Source organism: Podarcis tiliguerta (assembly GCF_965153285.1).
Source record: "Podarcis tiliguerta genome assembly, chromosome: 5".
NCBI classification, from domain to species: domain Eukaryota; kingdom Metazoa; phylum Chordata; class Lepidosauria; order Squamata; family Lacertidae; genus Podarcis; species Podarcis tiliguerta.
The window spans coordinates 1,814,536-1,827,958 of NC_139538.1; the positions used below are offsets into that span (position 1 = coordinate 1,814,536).

Sequence of the window (13,423 nt, forward strand, 5' to 3'; positions counted from 1 at the left end):
AAAGGAAGCCTTCTTCACCAGACATGGTACATGGCCAATGGTCATCTACTGAGAACTGCATTGAGCACTGCTGCTGCAGCCTCCAATGGTTTATGATCAGATTTGGTTGGCCCAGTCCCAGTCCACCAGACCTAGTCAGCACTTGTTCTAAAACAGGATGCCATTTGCAACGAAATGTGGAAGGAGATGACCCAACGTTTGAACCTTGGAGGAAAGATAGGCTGAGCCCAAAGTGAGGCCTGGAGGAAGCTGATCAGGAAGGGAAGCAGAGACTCAGAGCAGGGAGCAGAGATGGTACTGGTCTGGAGATAAGAGTGGAGTCCAAGACAGGTCCTTCAGCACCCTGGACAGATCTCAGGGAAGAGACAGGAGGGCTACTGCAGCCCAGCCAGCATAGCCCACTAATGAGAGTTACCATCCAAAACATCTGGAGGACATCAGATTGCAGTATATACTGTGCCAGCTGCCAACTGAGGACTTTCATAGTTCTTCGGCCTGACTTTCCCACCTTCTAGGAGAGGAGAAATCATTAAAGGGGAAACCCTCTGGTCTGGAGCCTGTCTGTCCACGGCCATGTTTTCTGTAGCGATGAGCAGATTTAGCAAGGAAGACAGGGGGATGAGGAAGAGATGCTGGTTCCTTTGAGAACCTAAGAAGATCCTGCTGGATCCGGCCAATGGCCCATCAAGTGCAGCATCCTGTTCTCACAGCAGCCAACTAGATGCCTTAATTAAAATTAAACAAATGGCAGTCCTCAGGTTAAATTGAAAGTGGTTAATACTTGCCAGGACCAACTGATATTATAAGGACCTGTGAGCGAGCTGGGAAACCTCCTTCGTGCTTGTTCTTATACAAAGAGAAAATGAGTCAGATTGAATCCTGGCCAAAGGCCCTGGTCTCTTGTGAGAGAGCGTTCCACCAGGCTGGGGCCACAACCAAAAAGGCCCTGGCTCTGGTCAAAGCCAGTCTGACCTCCCTGGGGCCTGGGATCTTCAGGGTGTTGTTATTAGCAGACCGTAGGGTCCTCCATGGGACATACCAGGAGAGGCGGTCCCGTAGGTACGAGGGTCCCTGTGGAGGCAACACATGGGCATCCAGGCTTGTAGCCCCTGCATGAATTTGTCCAATCCTCTTTTAAAGCTATCTGAGTTTATAGCTTGGCTCAGGGCTGCAGTCCCCAGAGATCCGAGACTTCTCCTCTGTGCAGCAAGCAATTCCTCCCCCACCTCAACCCCATTTCAAGTTGCAGGGGGTGGAGTAAGGGTGGTGTGGCACCCCTGCTCCTTCTATTCCTCACCCTCTGTGGCTGGATTTCTGCCATCATTTCCTGAGCCCCCTCCTGCTGCCACGCTGGCAACCGAGCCAGCCACCACAGTAGCCAGTTCTGCAATCTGCTCCCCACCACAGCAGACACTTCTGCATTCTGATTTCCAGACAGGGAGAAGTCTAGAAAGCTGCAGAAACACACTGGAAGGTGAGAGCAGAGTGTTCCCGCTCCCCAGACAGCTCCCTTGCTGCAGACTAGAAGGCCAGAACAATTGGCCAGAAATATCTGCAGACAATTAGCCTGAAATATCTTCCTTATTGAGAAAGTCTCTTGACCTTCTGCTGCCACTTTGCAGCACTCATGGAAATTTACGAAATGAGTGCCTGATCAGAATGAGATGCTCTAGTCCAGACAAGGACTGTAGTTCTCCTTTGGTTTGGTCAGCCATGGATGGAATTGGAGCTCTTAGTAATTAGGGTAGGGTTACCAGACGTCCCCGGGATAGTCCCCAGATTTGCAAATCTGTCCCCGGACAAATTCCGTCCCCAGAATGTCCCCAGATTTGCAAATCTGTCCCCGGAAAACGTGGCAGCAGCAGCCTCAGCATAGGTCATCTGCAAATTTGATCAGGATGCCCTTGAGTCCATTATCCAAGTCGTTGATAAAGATGTTGAATAAGACCGGGCCCAAGACAGAACCCTGTGGCACCCCACTAGTCACTCTTCTCCAGGATGAAGAGGAACCATTGATGAGCACCCTTTGGGTCCGGTCAGTCAGCCAGTTACAAATCCACTGAGTGGTAGCATAGTCAAGACCGCATTTTACCAGCTTCTTTACAAGAATATCATGGGGCACCTTGTCAAATGCCTTGCTGAAATCAAGGTAGACTACATCCACTGTGTTCCCTTCATCTACCAGGCTTGTAATTCTGTCAAAAAATGAGATCAGGTTAGTCTGACATGACTTATTTTTCAGAAATCCATGCTGACTATTGGTGATCACAGCATTCCTTTCTAGGTGCTCACAGACTGTTTGCTTAATGGTCTGCTCCAGAATCTTCCCTGGTATTGATGTCAGACTGACTGGGTGGTAATTATTTGGGTCCTTTCTTTTCCCCTTTTTGAAAATAGGGACAACATTTACATCATATGGGGACTTCCAGTGAGGAAAAATAGCAGGTGCCACAGCAGCGGGAACAAGCAGCTCCTAAAGCCAGCCAGAGCCAACTGCGCTACCAGGCTGGCTCCGGGATGCTGAGGCTGCCACTGCCGCCACCACTGCCGAAGGGGAAACGGGGACATCCGGCGGTACAGATCTCCTGCCCCCTTCCCCCTTTGTTTTGACTGATTGGGGGAGGCTCGGGAGTCACAACCAGCCATTGCCCAGTTTTTGAAAAAACCTCTGCACATTTATGTTTCACAGGGTGCGAAAGAAGGACTTTGCACTTTTATACAATATGCATGTGTGCTTAGGCCCAGGGTCTTTTGCCTCACCATCCCTACTACTGACTCCTTGTTGGTACTCAGCTTCAAAAGAAAAAAAGGGTCCCCGGATTCATTGAAAAAAATCTGGTAACCATAAATTAGGGCTCTAGAGGTGGGGGCTCCTGCTTAAGTGTGGACCTTGGCAGATGCCCAGCTATGCTGGCCTCTGAAGCTACCCCGATCCCTCTATCTCGTCACTTCAAGTTGTTTTCCTGACTCTGATACCAAACTGAGCCAGAGCTGTGTGTTGGAAGCAACAGAGCATGCATCCCCAAACTCGGCCCTCCAGATGTTTCGGGACTACAGCTCCCATCATCCCTAGCTAACAGGACCAGTGGTCAGGGATGATGGGAATTGTAGTCCCAAAACATCTGGAGGGCCAAGTTTGGGGTGCCTGCAAAAGAGCATGAAAGAGAAAAGTGGGGAGAGCTCAGTCCCCTCATGTCACATGAGCTTTTTGATGTAGAACCCCCATTTTATTTTATAGAGTCAGCTTTCTCTAATCGCCACCTGGGCTCTGGGCTCCAACTCCCTCAAGCTTGGGAGATGTGACAGGTGTCAGTCAGGAACAGGGCCTTTTCTGTGGTGGCACCTGCCCTACGGAATGCCTTTCCAAGTATGGTCCACCTGATCCCATCACTTCTGTGCTCCCGGTATTTGGTGAAGACCTCGCCTTTGAGAAGGCTCTTGGCGAACTTCTCTGTTATTTTTTCTGCTGCTGGACTCTGTTAAGTGTCTGCTATTAATCTGAAAACATTGGGAGCAGGGGGAGATATGTTTTATTCTGTTTTCCTCACTGTCTTTCTACATCTGCTTGATGAAAGGGGTGGGACCAGAAAGCTTTAAATTAATTAATATGGTTTGGCCTTACATGAGCTCACCTCCCAAACCCTCCAAGTGTCCCCGTTTTCCTGATTTAGAGAAGCCATCCTGGTTTCTGATTTGATCCTGGTATGTCCCGCTTTTCCTTAAGTTGTCCCTATTTTCACTGGAGAAATGTTGGAGGGGATGGAGTTATCCAGCACTCTGAAGGCAATCCTGTATAGGTGTGCTGGGCCCCGGGGTAACCCAAGCAACGTGGTCCAGGTCCGGTCCCAAATCGAAGGGTTCTGCAAGGAGTCAGTCCGACAGGACCAAGGCAGGACACAAGGCAGGAAACCAGGCAAGGACAGGTACAGGATCTGGCATACAGCAATGTTGCTCCCACAACCTGGGGCAGGTCCGACAGCATTTTATCTTTGTCAGAGTAACGGCTGGTCCTGATCCCCTGGCGACTCACCTCCCTGTTTTGCCTGAAGGCGAGCACTCCTCCTGCGAGTCCTCAGGTCTCTCCTTCTCTCAGACCTTCGTCTCTGCAGCTTGGGAGACGTCGGTGGGTGACTAGACCCAGGGGCTGCCTCAGCGTCCCCTGACCCAACCAGTAGTGGAGCAGCTGTAAGTGATGGCCCAGCTGAAGGCAACGAGGTCATCCCCACATCTGGAGCCAGGGCAGGCTCAGGCCCCTGGCTCAGCCCAGCTGGAACCTGTGCAGACTGGGACTCTTCAGGATCAGGCCCCAGACTTGGTTCAGGTGATGCCTGAGGCAAAGGATCTAGCGCAGACTGAGATTCCTCTGGTTCCGAGTCCGAGCCCAAGTCCCAGGCCATCACAATAGGGAAGTTTTCTAATTTTTTAAACATTTTATTATGTTTTTATATATGTTGGCATCTGCCCAGAGTGGCTGGGGCAACCCAGGAAGATGTGCAGGATACAAACAGTAAAATTATCATTATGGAATGGGACGTCCCTATTTTCATCAGAGGAATGTTGCCGGGTATGACCTCCTTGGCCTACCCTCACGGTGGGAGAACCATTGTGGTGTAGTGGTGAGAGTATTGGTCTAGGACCTGGGAGACAAGGGTTCGAATCCCATTCTTGGCCATGACACTCATGGGGTGACCTTGGGCAAGTCACAGCCTCTCAGCCTAACCGAACTCACCAGGTTGTTTCATAGAAGAATGGAGGACGTTTTTGGAATATGTTTTTAAAATACAACAGTCAAATGAAATCATGCTCAGAATTTGAGATAAAATCAGGAGAAGAAATGTGATAAAATAGGTGTAACAGAGAAACTTTTTATAATAGGCAAAGACATAATGCAGTAGAAAGCTCAGGAACCAAGAAGACCAACACTTCAATAAAGAAAAGAATGGGGGGAAATGATAATTTATTTTGGAGACCACTGTAAGCAGATGAAAACATGGGCAGGACTGCAATAGCACTTGTAAGGCAGCAAATTTTATGGACAAAATGGAGTGGCATAAAATATGGATTATGAAATAATATGCAGTTGAAAAGGATGACAGTAGGACCCACGGAGGGGACAGTGGGAAGTCTAGAGATTCAGAGAAATCTCTAAATATGGATATGTAATTGGTATTGTTATAATTTTATATTTGTAAAATCAAATTATTATTATTATTATTATTATTATTATTATTTTAAAAAAGACATAATGCAGTAGAAAAGGTTTGAGTAGAAGCACTGCGGAAGTGGGGGTGGGAAGTCAATTTATGAAACAGTACAAGTATTTGAAATGAAGAATATTGTAAAAAAAAAAAAAGTCAGAAAATTTTAATTTTAAAAAGTGTTACAGTGAAAAAATCCTGCCTGTGGGTTTTGCGTGGCAACTGGTTGGCCACTGTGAGAACAGGATGCTGGACCAGACGGGCCCCCTTTGAACAGGTTTGGAATTGCCCAAGAAAGATGATAAATTATTTTTGTATGCCACAACGGCCGCCCGAATATTACTTGCTAAAAGTTGGAAAACACAAGAACTACCAACAGTGGAAGATTGGCAGATGAAGATGATGGACTTTTTGGAGTTGGCTGACTGACGGGAAGAGTCCGCGACCAGAAAGAAGAGGAGTTTCTAGAGGACTGGAGGAAATTCAAGGACTATTTGAACAAATATTGTAATAAAAAATTAGAAATTACGTACTTGAAAGAAACAAATAGGCCTAGGATTAAACTAAGTTATAATTAAATAAATGGGATTTAGAATGTTAAGAAAAGTGAATAAGATGGACTATAATTGGAAATGGTTTTAGTTTAATAATGATATTGGAAAGCTGTGACTTTTAATTACAAGGAAACTCAGAAGGGAGGGATTTGAGGAAGTCAGCCAAGATGCTTAAAAGGTTGGATTTGTGAAGAATTAAGTTTGTTGTTATTGTTTATCTGTTTATTGTTCCTTTTTTTCTGTTTTTGTGTATCATTTTGATTTGTGGTTTGTGTTATCATTGTGGAAAATCTAATAAAAAAATTATTAAAAAATAAAATAGATGGGCCCCCTTTGACCTGAGCCAGAAGGCCCTTCTTAGGTTCTCCACCTTCCTTGTGTCTTTTCTTTTTTATTTTGGAAAATGCAGGAGCCTTCCCCCAGCCAGGCTCTCCCCCTGCTCCCCCCCCTCTCCGCAGGAGCCTGCCATCGGGCAGAAGTCTGCGTTTCATCGGCACCACCAAGACCGCGTCCGACTTCCCTTTTGCAGAAGAGCTGGCCGAGCCCACTTCTGCAATTTGCACACACGCGCACACACAGAGGCAAGCCTCAACGCAGCTTGAGGGAATTGGGGAATGCAGCCCAGCACAAAGGGTCTTGAGGAGCGGCCTGCCTCGTCGGGGTGAAGAGCAAGTCAGAGCAGACACCTGCGGCGCGTGGGATTTGTTGATGCAGCAACCGCAGAAGCATCTCTTGCGCCCACCCAGCCCTTCTTGGCAAGAGAAGCTCATCTGCACAAGACCAGAGACCCACCCGTTTCGGGGGCTCCAGAAAGCCGCCCTCCTCTTCTAACCGCTTGGCAGCGATGGCAGCTGCTTCTGGGCAGGGTCATCCCCTTGCCCAGATGTGTGCCAAGGGGTAGAGCGACTCATGCAACACACTGGCGATTCATATACACAGAACCATAATTATACATACTTTATCAACCTTCTGAGAAAAATGCAAAACATTAAACAATGCCACAGAGGCTTGCGAACTACCCAGCCTAAAATCAGCTTATAATGTCTGGTTTCAACAGGTTTTTCAAATGTTTAACTCAGTCTTTTAGATAAGCTCATGAAGATACCAACAAAAGGTAAGTTCGGTGTTATTCACAATGCTGAGAGTTCCTAGTGGAGTTGTAGATACAGTCATACCTCGGGCTGAAGTAGCTTCGGGATGAATATTTTCAGGTTGCGCTCTGTGGTGACCTGGAAGTAACGGAGCGCATGACTTCCGGGTTTTGCCGCATGCGCAGACGCTCAAAATGACGTCACGAGCATGCACAGAAGCGGCGACCCACGCATGTGCAGACATATGAACACGGGTTGCGTTCACTTCAGGATGCGAACGGGGCTCCGGAAGGGATCCCGTTTGCATCCAGAGGTACCACTGTAGATAGTTGTAGACAACAGGGTGTTGGCGTTTGCACCTGTTTCGTCCTGGCAGTCGAAGTAATCAAGAGTCCGCTGTTCGCCCCCAATGGGGCCCTTTTACTGGGGCTTGCAGGTAGCACATTCCCAAGATAATTTGCCGGGCTTCTTCAGTGGTCTAATCTAAAAGTCTTGATACATATATTGATATTCAATCTTATAGAGAATACTTTTTCTTGGCTTAAGCTTAAGAGACTGATTTGTGCCAAGGCTGCTCATTCTCCCAAACTCAAGCCCCTTTCAGGAGCAAAGGGGAGACCTTTGACCCTCTTTGCATTTAAAGGCAAATTGACCCAATTCACACGATCCAAGATATTGCTTCTGCTATGTCCCAAATCAATAAATAACTGTGTCCAGGTCTGGGCTCCGCAATTTAAACAGGACACTGATGATCCGGGAGGTGTGCAGAGGAGGGTGACCAAAACAGGGAAAGGTCTGGAAAACAAAAGCCTTATGAGGAGTGTTTGAAGGAGCTGGGTATGTTTAGCCTGGAGAAGAGGAGACAGAGAGGAGATAGGAGAGCCATCTTCAGAAATCTGAAGAGCTGTCCCATGCTTGTTTTCTCCTGCTCTGGAGGGTAGGACTCGAACCCGTGACTTCAAGTTACAAGAAAGGAGATTCCAACTGAATATCTGACAGTGGAACAGACTCCCTCGGAAGGTGGTGGACTCTCCTTCATTGGAATAATTTAAACAGAGATTGGATAGTCATCTGTCCTGGATGCTTCAGCTGAGATTCCTTCATTGCAGGGGGTTGGACTAGATGACCCTTGGGTCCCTTCCGACTCTAAAATTCTATGATTCCCTCTAGATACTTAATGGGGCTTCCATGCCCCCTCCTCCTATATCCCCCACAATTGCTTCTGTGAATAGCACGAGGCAGGGGCAGAGCTGGGCCAGATTGAGGTTTGATGAGGCCCTCAGCTCCTGAAGGTAATGGGGACCTTTCTATGTCCAGCTGTCCTTTGTCAACAACAAATTGTTGCTGTTTTTGTGTTGAATATATTCTATATGGTAATTGATGGACCTCATAGGTATCTCAAGCCATTTGCACATGTTGCGATGCGACCACGCAGAATGTAGGCACCCTATATATAGAAAGGAGCAAAGCAGTGATATTTTAGGGAGCAGGCGAGCAGGCGAGGCCCATGACTAGTGACATAGGAAGCTACACAACACAAAACACTGTTGCTGCATGTAGGTTTTATTTTATTAGTTTTTTATCTTATATTTTGGAAATGTACATACAGTTCTTTTTCCTTTAAATTTTTGGGTGGCCCCCAAGGGAGTGGGGCTCTAAGCTAGAGTAGCTTATATACCTACGGGACCGCCTCTCCCGGTCTGCCCCACGGAGAGCCTCAAGGTCCATAAATAGCAACACCCTAGTGGTCCCAGGCCCTTAGGAAGTCAGATTAGCTTCAACCAGAGCCAGGGCCTTTTCAACTCTGGCTCCAGCCTGGTGGAACGCTGTGTCTCATGCGACCAGGGCCCTGCAGGATCTGGTTTCTTTCCACAGGACCTGTAAAACAGAGTTGTTCCACCTGGCCTTTGGCTTGGAGCCAATTAGATTCCCTCCCCCTCTTTCTTTTTCCTTTCTCCTCCTGTGATGAGACTGCATTTTAATATTTTAATGTTGCAATATTTCAATGTTGTATTTTAATCTTGTTCTTAAGTTGTATTTATTCAACTTGTTTTTATTATTGCTTGTTAGCCGCCCTGAGCCCGGCCTTGGCTGGGGAGGACGGGGTATAAATAATAATAATAATAATAATAATAATAATAATAATAATAATAATAAATCTGGCACTGGGGGGAGTGCAGATAACTCCATCTGGCCAGTTGAAACGCTTGTGCAGACAGAATGTTCCATCATAGCGCAATGTCACCTATCTCACCCATTATTGTTGCTATTTCCCCCTTCTTCTTTTTTTTTATTCCAGGCAGGTTGGATCACCAATCACAAGGGGGAATCTCTGGGTTTTCACAGGCTTTATTCAGCTTCCCAAACCCGCTGTTTCTTGGGGGGCGAATGTCGATGTGCTTGAAGGTGTGTTTGTGTGTGTGCACAGACGCACACACCTGGGAAGAAGCTACCCAGCTCTGCTTCTGGGCTTCAGCAGGTGTGGAACTTGTCTGGCAAGCTTAGCAGGCTCTTCCTGCTCCTTGAGGGAGGCTTTGTGGGCGGCCGAGGACAGGAACATCCATCCCAGAATTCCCAGTTGAGACACTCTCGCCTGGAGATGAGCAAAGCCGCTTCATCAGTCCGCCTTCCTGCAGTCCAGGTCTCTGCTCCCCTGGCAGCCAATTCAGATGTCAGCTGAAATCAGAGCGGACATTTTTCTGAGAACGTTTAAAAGATTTGTCCCCCTCCCGCTCTCCGCTGAAACGAATTTGTGGAATTTTGAAAGGCAGTGTAGTCTAGTGGTTAGAGGGTCAGATTGAGACCTGGGTGCGCAGGGTTTCCTTTTATTTTATTTATGATTTTCAGTTTTATACATTTCAGTAATTTTAATGTTTCGAAAGTTGACTTCCTCCCCCCTCTTTCTGCGGATCCTTAAAATTTATTTTTAATATTTTCTGCGTATCCAATGGGTGCCAATCACCACACCAATCGCCCCCCTGGGTGGCATCTGCGGCTGTGTGAAGCAAGGATAGAGGCGTTCTTTCTGATGACCAGCAACCTGTCTACTCATGAGAAAGTCTGGATGAATCAGGTTCTTTCTGACTGGACTGTCCTTTCGGAAGAGGAAATGCCTAGGAGAGAGGAAGAGGAAGAGGAAGAGGAAGAGGAAGAGGAAGAAGAAGAAGAAGAAGAAGAAGAAGAAGAAGAAGAAGAAGAAGAGACTCAATTGCACAACTTGTCATGTGCTTATTTATAGCCACAGATGCCCATATAGAAATGATGACTGTTAAAAACATTATCTTGCATCTTGTTCTCACAGTGGCCAACCAGATGCCTGTGGGGAACCCACAAGCCAGGCTGGACCCCCATAGCCCTCTCCCCTCCTGTGGGGTCCAGGAATTGTTATTCAGAGGCATACAGCCCCAAACCACAGAAGCAGACCATTGCCATCATGACTAGAAGCCAGTGGTCACTTTCTCTGCCATGAATTCTGTCCTGTCCTCTTTTGTTGTTGTTGTTTAGTCGTTTCATCGTGTCCGCCTCTTCGTGACCCCCTGGACCAGAGCACGCCAGGCCCTCCTGTCTTCCACTGCCTCCCGCAGTTTGGTCAAACTCATGTTGGTAGCTTCAAGAACACTGTCCCACCATCTCGTCCTCTGTCGTCCCCTTCTCCTTGTGCCCTCCATCTTTCCCAACATCAGGGTATTTTCCAGGGAGTCTTCTCTTCTCATGAGGTGGCCAAAGTCTTGGAGCCTCAGCTTCAGGATCTGTCCTTCTAGTGAGCACTCAGGGCTGATTTCCTTCAGAATGGAGAGGTTTGATCTTCTTGCAATCCATGGGACTCTCAAGAGTCTCCTCCAGCACCATAATTCAAAAGCATCCTTCTTCGGTGATCAGCCTTCTTTACATCACTACTGGGAAAACCATGGCTTTTACTATATGGCCCTTTGCTGGCAAGGTGATGTCTCTGCTTTTTAAGATACTCTCTAGGTTTGTCATTGCTTTTCTCCCAAGGAGCAGGCGTCTTTTAATTTCGTGACTGCTGTCACCATCTGCAGTGATCATGGAGCCCAGGAAAGTAAAATCTCTCACTGACTCCATTTCATCCATGCAATTTGGTGGCCGTCACAGCTTCCTGTGGGAAGGAGTTCCACAGTTTATCTAGCGCTGCAGGAAGGGCTATCTTTTATTTCTCCTAAACCAGTTGGTGTAGAAGTGGACTTACTATAATAATAAATAATATATATTTTTTTATTTATACCCCGCCCTTCCCGGTTCAGAAACCAGGCTCAGGGCGGCTAACAACAAATTTAAAACACTTAATTGATGCAGCAAAAAAACAGCATAAAATACAGTATAAAATGTGGATAACGATAAATTCAGAATTCAAAAATCAATTTAGGGGGGAAATCCATCCAATAAACATTAGATGATCACCAGGGCTAGCTGGCTAAATTAGTCTAATCTGGGCCAGCGAGGAGACCAGGGGAGAATTAGCTGTAAAAAAAATAAATAAAAAGGGGAGGGGGAGGGAAGGAAGGGGAATAAAAAATCAGGCTAAGTTCAAATTGAAAGCCAGGTGGAATAGCTCTGTCTTACAGGCCCTGCAGAAGGAAGTTAAATCCTGCAGGGCCCTGGTCTCCTGGGACAGAGCATTCCACCAGGTCGGAGCCACCACTGAGAAGGCCCTGGCCCTGGTGGAGGATAATCTGACTTCCTTAGGGCCCGGGACCTCTAAACTATGGTTATTCATGGACCTCAAGGTCCTCTGTGGGGCAGACCAGGAGAGGCGGTCCCATAAATACGAGGGCCTTAAGCCACTTACTAGTGCTTTGATGAGGGGCTTCTCATTGTCCGGGCACAAAGAAGGTCAAGATCTCTTTGGTTTGACAAGAAAGCTGATTCTCACTAAACATTCTGATGGTGAGAAGCTTTCAAGAGGGGAATGAACACCTGTGGAAGCTGGCGGACTTTCCTTCCTTGGGGATTTTAAAACAGAGGTTGGATGGTCATCTGTCAGCGATGCTTTGGCTGCGATTCCTGCATTTCAAGGGGTGGACACCATGCTGGATTACTGCAAAGCATTGCACGTAGGGCTGCCTCTGAAGATGATTTGGAAACTTCAGCTGGTGCAGAATTCAGCAGCCAGGTTGCTCTTTGGCAAAGCAACAACAAACAAACCTATGGTCACATAAAGCATACTCAATAAACACACGAGACGTAACTGGCTGTGTTATTAGTTAAATAAGGTATATTATTCATAGTATCAAATTATAAATTTCAACAGAAGTAACTCATAAAGTTCAACAAACAAACAAAGCAGAAGACCAAGCGGATCAGATCATTCTAACCCTACAACCATCATCTGAGGTCTTTTTTCATGTGCCTCCTCCCCCAGAAGCCCAGAAAGTGACAACACAAGAACGGGGCCTTTTCGGTGGTGGCTCCCCATCTGTTTATGTGATGCTCTCCCCAGGGAGGCTCACCTGGTGCCTTCCTGGCATATCTTTAGGCGCCAGGCAAAAACATTAATCTTCTCACTCATAAAAGGCTTTGGCCTTCTATGGTCTTTTAAATATGTGTGTGAGAAAATAATAATAATAATAATAATAATAATAATAATAATAATAATAATAACAACAATAACAACAACAACAACAACCCCAATCTGGCTGGGTTTCCTCTGCCACTCTGTGCAGTTCCCAACAGATTGTTAAAAATACGATAAAACATCAGACATTAAAAACTTCCCTAAACAGGGCTGCCTTCAGATGTCTTCTATATGTCAAGTAGTGGTTTATTTCCTTGACATCAGATGGAAGGGTTTTCCACAGGGTGGGTGCCACCACCAAGAAGGCCCTCTGCCTGGTTCTCTGTAACCTCACATCTCTCAGTGAGGGGACTGCCAGAAGGCCCTCGGAGCTGGACCTCAGTGTCCAGGCAGAACGATGGGGGTGGAGATGCTCCTTCAGGCATCCTGTGTCCCTCAGGTGAACAGTGGTATATAAATTTAATAATTAATAAAATTATAATAGTCCTGTTGGCCCTTGCCGTTTCTTCCAACCCTAGATTTCTATGTTTCTAAGTGACCAAACACAGGAATTCTCGTGGCAGAATGGCATTCCTTGAGCCCCTCTTCCTCCTCCCCTGTGACCCGAAGGCTGCCATGATGTCTCCGATCTCCAGCCGTGCCTCCCCTTTGCAAGAGGACAATGAGGTCCCTGCCCCAGAGAAAGATCACGCTGCCTTCTTCCTGTGCCAGGCACTTTCTGTCCCTGCAGTGTTGCATAACTCTGTCCCTTATGGTTTACAGTGTTTGTTATTCCAAACCATCAAAGAAGACTATCCTGGTAATTAATATTTCCTGGCGCCACAACAAGACTCTTCCAGCAGGCTGGCTGGGTGGGTCTTGAAAAGGAGCAAAAGGGAAACCAGGAGATGCACCGCAAAGGTTTCTTCCTGCTCCAAGGACACTGCACAGGAAACATTTCATCCTCCGGAAAGTCCAGCATTGTATAAGTGACCACACGCTCTGGGGGAGGGGGCAGGGGTGTGACGTCCTGCTTGCCCAACTCATGAGCTCCTCATCTGGGCATTT

General features: G+C 47.0%; 1 protein-coding gene and 1 long non-coding RNA gene across 3 annotated transcripts in view; one reads left to right on the top strand and one right to left on the bottom strand.

Annotated features, from left to right (window-relative positions):
- Positions 1–13,423, bottom strand: part of LOC310678495 — a 179,885-nt gene that overhangs the window by 98,654 nt on the left and 67,808 nt on the right. The gene's annotated exons all lie outside the window — the stretch shown is intronic.
- P3H2 (prolyl 3-hydroxylase 2) overlaps positions 1–13,423 on the top strand; it is a 235,765-nt gene that overhangs the window by 75,628 nt on the left and 146,714 nt on the right. The window lies entirely within an intron of this gene.